Source organism: Nicotiana tabacum, chromosome 2, assembly GCF_000715075.1.
Source record: "Nicotiana tabacum cultivar K326 chromosome 2, ASM71507v2, whole genome shotgun sequence".
Classification (NCBI taxonomy): Eukaryota; Viridiplantae; Streptophyta; class Magnoliopsida; order Solanales; family Solanaceae; genus Nicotiana; species Nicotiana tabacum.
This window is the reverse complement of record NC_134081.1, coordinates 75,455,695-75,466,018: the sequence shown is the minus strand read 5'-3', so window position 1 is coordinate 75,466,018 and position 10,324 is coordinate 75,455,695.

Sequence of the window (10,324 nt, the reverse complement as noted above, 5' to 3'; positions counted from 1 at the left end):
ATCGGTGTACAAAATCCATAGATCTTGTGTTCGAGGAGAAGTGTGGGCGACTTCTTTTTTGACTTTGGGCATTATTTTTGCGCTGAAGTCGGCGATGAAGTTGGCGAGGACTTGTGATTTTATTGCCGTTCGCAGTTAATATGTGATATCATGCTCGCTCAACTCTATGGCCCACTTAGCTAATCTTTCCGATAACTCGGGCTTATGCAAGATGCTTCTCAATGGAAACGTTATGACTACCGAGATCGCATGGCATTGGAAGTAGGGTCTAAGCTTTCGTAAAGCTATGACCAAGGCCAAGGCTAGTTTTTCGAGGTGGGGATACCTCGGCTCGGTGTCGACTAGGGTCTTGCTAATGTAATAGATGGGATATTGCGTACCTTTATTTTCTCGGACTAGGACTGCACTCACCGTTACTTCGGATACGGCAAGGTAGATGAGCAGACGTTCCCCTGGTTCTGCTTTGGCAAGCAATGGTGGTGATGATAGGTAGGCTTTTAACTCCTTCAGGGCTTGAACGCACTCGGATGTCCATAAGAGGTCGTTGTCCTTCTTGAGCATGCCGAAAAACTTGTGACATCTTTCAGTTGATCTTGAGATGAATCTCGACAAGGCGGCGATGTGGCCGGTCAGCTTCTGAACTTGTTTTTTGCTGGTTAAGCGTTTTGGTATTCCCTCAATAGCTTTGATTTGGTCGGGATTGACCTCGATGCCTCTTTGTGATACTAGGAAGCCCAGAAACTTTCCTAAAGTTACACTGAACACACATTTCTCAAGGTTTAGTTTCATCCCATATTGCTTGAGTATGTCGAAGGCCTCTTTCAGGTGGTTGATGTGATCTTCTTTCTTTTTGGACTTGACTAACATGTCGTCTATATAGACTTCCATGGTCTTGCCGACTTGGGCTTTGAACATTTTGGTCACCAACCTTTGGTATGTTGCCCCCGCGTTTTTCAGTCCGAAGGGCATCACCCTGTAGTAGTAAGTTCCTTGGTGGGTGATGAAAGTGGTCTTCTCCTGGTCTTCCTCTTCCATAAGGATCTGATAATAGCCCGAGTAGGCATCTAAGAAGCTCAGCAGTTCATGCCCGGCTGTTGCGTCAATGAGTTGGTCAATGTGAGGTAGCGGGAATGAATCTTTGGGGCATGTTTTGTTTAAATCCGTAAAGTCTACGCACATCCGCCACTTTCCGTTCTTCTTTTTTACCATGACCACATTGGCGACCCACTGGGGATATTTTTGATTCCCTGATAGAGCCATTTTCTAACACTTTTTTGACCTCCTCGCGGACTGCATCGTTTATTGTAGAATTGAACCTCCGCCTAACCTGCCTTATCGGGGGTGGAACGGGTCGACGTTCAACCTGTGTGTGGCGACCTCCTTCGGGATACCTGGCATGTCTGCATGGGGAAAAGCAAACAAGTTCGCGTTAGCAGTTAAGAATTGACGGAATTTACTAGGTTCTTGAAGCTTGTGGCCGATGTAGACTATCTTGTTGTGGTTGTTATCATCAAGTTAGGCAGGGTCGAGGTCTTCTACGCTTGATCCCGTGGTGTCTATTGTTTTGGGATCTCTGATAACGTCCGCTTTTTCATCACAGCTCGACCTCGACACTGTTAATTACTATGTATCCTCTACTTTGCCCTTCATTTGTTGGATGTATGTACAATCCTGGGCGATGTAATAGCATTCTCGAAATGTGCGTTGTTCTCCCCGTAAGCTGAATACTCCCCATGGAAATTTGATAACTTGGTTCAAGCTGGAGGGGATAGCCCTCATGGCGTGTATCCAAGGTCGACATATTACGGCGTTGCATGCCATATCTTGGTCCATGATGTGGAATGTGGTTTCCAGAGTGACAACGCCGGCCAGGACGGGGAGTGTGATTTCTCCGGATGTTCGTTCAACTACATTGTTAAAACCTGTTAGCATGGTGCAGCGCGGTACTATCTTATCCTCGAGTTTCATTTGTGCAAGTACTCGAGGATGGACAATTCACGTGTCGCTCCCATCGTCTACCATAATGCGTCTTACATATGTATCTAATATTCGTAAAGTGATAACAAGGGCATCATAGTGAGGGAAAACCAAACCGTGGGTATATAAATTATCGAAGATGATACTTTCTTCGAGTTCGTCGTACCGTTCATGAGTGATTGACAGTTTGAGCTTGTGGATTGTGGCAAACTTTACTCTGTTGATCGAAACATCATCGTCGCCCCCGATGATCATTTGAAGTGTGCGAGTCGGTGAGGGTGGTTTCGGCGGTCCCTGGTGTTGTTCACGTCCTCGGGCAAAGTTGGTCTTTCCTCGGTCGCTCAACAATTCTTTGAGGTGTCCTTGATGAAGCATATTCATGACCTCCTGTCTTAGGGCGATGCAGTCCTCAGTTTCGTGACCTCGCTCTTGGTGGAACTCTCAGAGAGAGTTTGATTTTCTAGTGCTTGGATTTGACCTCATCTTTTGTGGCCACTTTACTTTTGGTTTGAGCTTCTCCAATGCATAGACTATTTCTGAGGTGACACACAAAAATTGTGAGCGGATAGTAAAGGGGGCATACCTTTCTCGTTACGGTGAGCCCCTGTCGTTGACCTAGATGGGCCCTCTTCGTGGCGAGAGGGGAGCATGATAGCACTTCTGACATATGGCTGATACCTTTCTCGGTTGGATCACAGAGCTGCAAGATTTTTCTTGGCATCATTTCTTCAATCCTTCCTGGTTTCCGCTTGTACTAAGGTCAATCGATGGGTTGGCCCATTCAGGTCGTCTTCGTTGGCACGGACCACGGCACAGTAGGCGTTGTGTATTTCATCCTAAGTGGTTGGAGGATATTTCATAAGCCGACTTAATAGTTTTCTGGTCGCCCTTGAGCCATTCCTGTTCAGCCCGTTCTGGAAAGCTGCTACAGCCATTCCTTCCGATACATTCGGTAAGGTCATCCTTACTCTGTTGAATCGAGCGAGAAATTCCCTCAATCCCTCTCCGGGTAATTGTTTGATGGCAAATATATCGTTCACTCTTGCCTCCACCTTTTTAGCCCTGACATGGGTCGTTACAAACTTGTTAGCCATCTCTTCAAATATTTTAATGGAGCGCGCGAGCAACAATTAATACCAAGTTAATGCTCCTCCGGTAAGGGTCTCGCCGAACTTTTTCAACAAGAAGGAGGAGACTTGTTCTTTGGCGAGATCATTGCCCCTTACCGCAGTGACATAGTGAGTTACATGATCTTCGGGGTCGGTCGTACCGTCATAAATTTTTAGATAAGGCGGCATCTTGAACGTCGTGGGTATGGCATGTGGGGCGGCTTCGTCACTATAGGGTTGCTCGACGAACCGACCAATGTCTCTTTTTGGCAAGAGTTTTGGGGCACCCGGTATTTTGTCGACTCTTTCTTGGTGTTCTCTTATTTGATCCTGAAGCATTTTGTTTTCATTTTCCATTTCTTCAATTTTACTTAGAATGGATGTGAGGGTGTCGTTACTTGCATTATTAATATTGTGAGTAATACATGTTATTGAAGGGGGAGGGTCGTGCTGCTTGACCGTTGATGGTGCAATACAAGTCCTCGCATTTTCTCTAACTGCCTCCTGAGTGGGCTTGTTGAGGATGCCGGTCAGCGTATTTGTCAGCCAAGCCTCGAGTAGCTTCTTCACCGCTGGTGGCGCCTCTTTCGCTGTGGATGTGGAATCTCCTTTACCACAGGATGCTGTGATACTGCCGTGAGGGAGGGGTGATCCACTTTGTCGGGAAAGGTGTTAGGTGTTATGTCTTCGCCTTCTGTTTCGGAGACCTCATTGATGGTGTTTAAGAGGTTGGTAGTGAGATCGATCACTGCTTTCATCCTTTCTTCTCCCTTACCTGCCATGTCAGATCTGGGTGTATAAGGAAGTAGGGGCTTCTTCTTTTTTTGTGAACTATGCCAGTTATAGATCTAGAAGAAACTAAAGATTTAACTGGAGAATCCCCACAGGCGGCGCCAAATTATTTTATCAAGAAAAGTAGATGTTTGATTAAACTAATTAATTTAATTAAATGAAGGGCTAAACCTAGTTGATGATAATAACGTGAGATCTATAATTGATTGACACAGATAACGCAAGAGCAATATTGAGAGAAGAATAAATATAGTGTGCATTCAATTTTCCAAGATCCTTGATGATGGAGGAATATTGAGTAATAAATAACAATAAATGACATTAAAGTAAATAAGGAGAATGATTCACCCAATATTGAATGAAGTGAATGATTCTTCTTTCTGATGATGATGAATGAAAGACCAGTACTAGAATATTAGGACTTTTTTAGGATCTAACAGAAAAAGTATGGAATAATAGATCATTCAATCTCTTTAGAAAGGTAATAGTTGTCTTTTATTCAGAGAGAGTGTCAGTCTTACAAAGGTTGAGTCATCCTTTCTTCCCTATCTCCTTTTCTATTTATATGGGATAATCCCTAATCAATCCTAAAAGTACGGACACCATAGAAATTCTACTTATTAAAACTAGCCGTTAGTACTACCCTTCATACTTGACCTCGGTCGTTATTGACTCTTCGGCTACAAGCCTCGTTTTCTACTAATCGACATCGGCCATATTGCTTTCCACGATACCGCTTCGTATCACATCTTAATGAAAGCAGATTTTGACCCATACAATTAGCAATGTTCACGTTCTTCTATTTTCTAACTGTCCAGATAAACCAAATTAATTAGCTCTTTCGTTAATTGTATTGAAGTGTATTACAAACACTATTTTCTTTTTATTAGTACTTTTCTCTTTACCTTTCTCTTTTCTTTCTTCTTTTTTCTTTTCTTCTCTTTTTTTCCTTTTTCTTTCTCCCTTATCCGTTTCCTCCATTACTGATGTCTTCTTCATTTTCGTCACCAATTTCACTTGACAAAACTCATGAATTCCAATTACTAAGAAAATTCTCCCATAAGGTAATCAAGTTCCAATTTCACTAGCCCTCTAAATAAACGAAATTAAATTATTCCAAAAATTATGGTTTAAACTTTAAAATAATAAAAACATCTCAACCTTTAACAATACTCAAAAGACCAAAATATTTAAATTGTTTTCAAAAAGATAATTTAATGATTAAAAGCCTAGAGTTCAAGTTGTAGTGTTATAAATTTGAGTTGTTAGTCTTTTTTCATCTTTTTCAGCTGAACATTTTCTATTTTTTTTATTAACTATGTAAATTAGGGGTGTACATGGAACGGGTTGGTTCGGTTTTTATCAAAACCAAACCAAAACAATTATATCGATTTGGATTGTTTGTTTTTGTTGGATTTTTCGAGTTTTTTGCTACATAAATATTATTTCAATCTTACTTTGTTAAATTTTTTAGAACTAAATATATGTTCAGTAAAAATTAAAAAATTGACAAACATATGATCTATTAAAATATTCTTATGCGAGAATTTTCTTAGTAATTGAAATTCATGAGTTTTGTCAAGTGAAATTAGTGACAAAAATGGAAAAAACATCAGTAATGGAGGAAATCGGATAAGGGAGAAAGAAAAAGGAAAAAAAAAAGAGAAGAAAAGAAAAGAAAAAAGAAGAAAGAAAAGAGATAAGTAAAGAAAAAAAAAAGTACTAATAAAAAGGAAATAGTGTTTGTAATACAATTTAATACAATTAACGAAAGAGCTAATTAGTTTGGGTGGATTCCGTTTCAAAAAGGGCATATATGGGCCAACTGTGTTACTCTAAGGGCATATATGGACCAACTATGTGACGGTAAGGGCATATTTGAGCTAAAGTATTAACGAATGGCAAATGTGCTCAATTTCGTATAGTACAAGGGCATATTTGGACCTTTATTGGAGCATTAATAGCAATGAAAATTTTAATACTAAATTTGTTTGCAAGCTCTCTGGAACCTAGATCGCCCTAACAAAATTAAATTATATATATATATGACAATGCTATCATGATAGGTTACCAATTGGGATAAATACTGATTCTACTTGCACGGTGTGTAGAAATATAAGAGAAGATAGTGACCATATCTTCTTGCATTGTATTATTGTTACTGATTATTATAATCAATTAGGTATTTCAAATCTTGTTCCTAAAAATGACGACTGACGAGTACTAGCTGTATCTGCTTAGAAGGAAAAGTTGTACCATTAACTCCATTGTTGTTAACTGGGAAACCTTTCTCCCCCATAGTCTCGGGCACTTATGGACTACTAGAAAACATAACGATATAAATAACACATATTGTGTACGGTCAAAACCGATTCTCAGTCATAAAGATCGGTCGAGACAATAACGTTTCAATCGAAGGGTATCCGCATGGCGAGCTCGGACGATTTCCGAAGTAGAGACGCCGAGCTTCGAGCCATAAGACCATTCAACCGCAAAACTCGATATCATTATCAAACCCGCGTTCGGATCGGACTACGGGGTAACGACAACCGACGCGGGCCCCGAATATCGATGCTCCAAGGCAGAACCGAGCTCGAATTAAGATCGGGGATTCGATCTAGCACCAAGCTCGAGTCAGTACCGAACTCGCAAGACAAGAGCCGTTACAACCGCACCTAGGGAGAGAATCTTGGCGAGAATCGAGGGAGAGACAAACCATCATGGGTTCTCCACTATATGTATTATTTTATGTTGTTACTAATAAAGTAGTGACCCTCTGCTATAAAAGGAGAGATAGACTGCAATAGGGGGGAGGTCAAGAAAAGGATTTCATTGTGCTTGTTCTTCTAATATTTTTCAGTCTTTCCTTCCACCATTTTCCATTTACACAGCAAAATACTTGTATTGTCATTTATATCAAAAAAATTTGCATGCCCTTAGAACCATATTTAAATTTAACGTTATCCAATTTTTTGGGTAAACAGTTTGGCACCCACCGTGGGGCTAAGGGTAACGGTGATTGTCTGATATAAATCTACAGTACGCTCCAGCTTACAACTTCGAATCAGCCATGGCTCTAACTATCGACCTCGAAGCCGGCCTTCAAGACGAAACCAACAACTTGATACCCGGGGCCGGAAGGCTACCTAACAACGGTAACGAGGCTCGAATCGAAGAACCCGAAATTTGAGCCGAAGTACCATTGGATATCAATTAGCAAATAGCTCTACAAGCGAATCAGCGTTCTGAACCAGAGAGGAGCATTCAGGGCGGTGCTCGATCTATAGCCCGAGACACCTACGGCACGGGGGAAATCGGGGTCAGCTTACGTATGATTTTCGAAATGTTGCAGGCTTAACAAGTAGCAATAGCTCAGTTGCAGAGCCGAACCCATACGTAAAGCGGGCCGAACTCCAATCCGCTCCTTCGGGAAGTCACACCCAGAACGGAACCCGCCGTAGTGAAATTAAACGAGCGGGAATCGGGGATTGCTCCTGAAATTTCTAAATTGCTCGAGGAACTCACGAAGCGAGTCGAAGCCAACGACAAAAAAATGGAAACGTATAACACTAGGGTCGATCAAATTCTGGGGGCTCCGCCAATGATAAAAAGGCTCGATTCAAAAAAATCCATACAAAAGCCTTTTCCCTCGAGCGCGGCCCCAAAAACAATCCCCAAAAAATTCCGTATGCCCAAAATTCCCAAATATAACGGTACGACCGATCCTAACGAACACGTCACCTCCTACACATGCGCCGTTAAAGGCAACAATTTGGAGGATGATGAAATCGAATCCGTATTGTTGAAAAAGTTCGGAGAGACCCTCTCAAAAGTAGCGATGATCTGGTACCACAACTTACCGCCGAATTCCATTGATTCTTTCGCCATGTTAGCGGACTTGTTCATAAAAGCACATGCTGGTGCCATAAAGGTTGCAACAAGAAAATCGGACCTCTTCAAAGTAAAGCAAAGGGGTAACGAGATGCTGAGGGAATTCGTATCCCGATTTCAAATAGAGCCTATGGACTTGCCATCGATAGCGTATGGACTGTCAAGGACTGAACAGGCTAAGTTCGATAGCGTCACATCGGCTGAAACAAAATTTGATCGAGTACCCTCCAATAACTTAGGTAGATGTACACAACCGGTACCAATCAAAAATCAGGGTCGAAGACGATTAATTGGGAGTTCCATATGGGCCCGTACGACAGAACCACACAACCACTAAAAATCAAAGGGGAGCCAACAGAGAGCAAAGGTCGAACAGAGATCGATACCAACCGTACGGCACAAATCGGATGAACAACAGTTCAGCACGTGACACGGTTCAAAACAACCGAAGGATTGATCGGGGGCAAAATTCTTGGGGACTTATGAGCAAGAGCGGCTTCGATAAATATACGGATCCTATAGAAATCCCTCGACTATCGGAGTATAACTTCAACATTGGTATATCCGCCATCGTATCGGCCATCGGACGCATCAAAGACACCAGATGGCCTCGACCCATGCAAACTGATCCTGCCCAAAGGAATCCCAATCAGATGTGCGAATATCATGGCACCCATGGTCACAAAACGGAAGATTGTAGGCAACTAAGAGAGGAAGTGGCCCGTTTATTTAATAAAGGGCACCTTCGGGAATTTCTGAGCGATAGGGCGAAGAACCATTTTAGAGACAAGGAATTCGGTAAGCGAAACGAGCCACAAGAACCGCAACACATCATTCACATGATCGTCGGCGGCGTCGATGCCCCCCAGGGACCAATGCTTAAACACGCTAAAACGTCAATTGTGAAGCGATCTCAAACCCAAGATCATGCACCCGCAGGGACTTTATCCTTCAGTGATAAAGATACAGAGGGAATCATCCAACCCCATAACGACGCGCTGGTAATATTCGTACTCATGAATAAAACTGAGATTAAGCGTGTGTTAATTGATCCAGGTAGCTCGGCCAATATCATCAGATCGAGGGTCATAGAACAGCTCGGCCTGCAGGATCAGGTCGTACCCGCAACTCTGGTTCTAAACGGATTTAATATGGCATGTGAAACCACTAAAGGCGAGATCACCCTACCGATAAACATAGCCGGAACCATCCAACAAACAAAGTTTCACATAATCGAAGGTGATATGAGATATAACGCCCTCTTCGGAAGGCCGTGGATCCACAGCATGAGAGCCATACCCTCAACCCTACACCAGGTCCTCAAATTCCCAACATCGGAAGGTATCAAAATAGTGTACGGGGAACAACCGGCCGCAAAGGAAATGTTCTCCGTCAAAGAAGCAAAATCAATATCCTCACCTTCACCAATGAAAGGATCAGGTTCAAAGCTGAACGACAAATAGCAATCACAGACATCGGCTTCGACCCGACCAGGTATGCAAAACGTTGAAGAGGAGGATGATGATCGATGGATCCCTCGATCCTTCGTAACCCCCGATGATTTCGATGCCACCAAATCAACAATTGAGGAACTGGAGCAAATCGTACTGATCGAACACCGCCCCGAACAAAAGGTATACCTGGGAACGGGTTTGAGCCCCGTACTCAGGAAGAAACTCATTCAATTTCTTATCAATAACATCGATTGTTTTGCTTGGTCCCATCTAGATATAACAGGGATCCCACCGGACATAACGGCGCCCCAGCTAAGCTTGAACTCTATATTCAGACCGGTGAAGCAAAAAAGAAGGCCCCAATCTGAGGAAAAGCACGCATTCATAAAGGACGAGGCAACAAAACTTCTCAAGATAGGGTCCATTCGGGAAGTAAAATACCCCGAATGGTTAGCCAATGTGGTTGTTGTACCTAAAAAGGAAACAAACTTAGAATGTGTGTGGACTATAAGGATTTGAACAAAGCATGCCCCAAAGATTCCTTCCCACTACCCAACATCGATCGTATGATCGATGCCCTGGCCGGCCACGAGATTCTCACCTTTCTCGACGCCTATTCCGGGTATAATCAAATTCAGATGAATTGGGACGATCGGGAAAAGACTTCATTTGTGACCCGATATGGAACATATTGTTATAATGTAATGCCCTTCGGGCTAAAAAATGCAGGAGCTACTTATCAACGCCTAGTAAACAGAATGTTCGAAGAATAAATAGGTAAAACGATGGAAGTTTATATTGATGGCATGCTAGTTAAGTCACTGCGCGCAGAGGACCATTTGGCCCATTTGCAGGAAACGTTCAAGATTCTGAGGAAATTCAACATAAAGCTCAACCCCGAAAAATTTGCTTTTGGGGTCGGTTCGGGCAAGTTCCTCGGCTTCATGGTCTCAAATCGGGGAATTGAAATCAACCCCGACAAAATCAAGGCCATCGAAGACATCACCATTGTGGACAGCGTGAAAGCTGTACAAAGGTTAACGGGGAGAATTTCAGCCTTGGGCCGGTTCATTTCAAGGTCATCGGATCGAAGTCACAAAT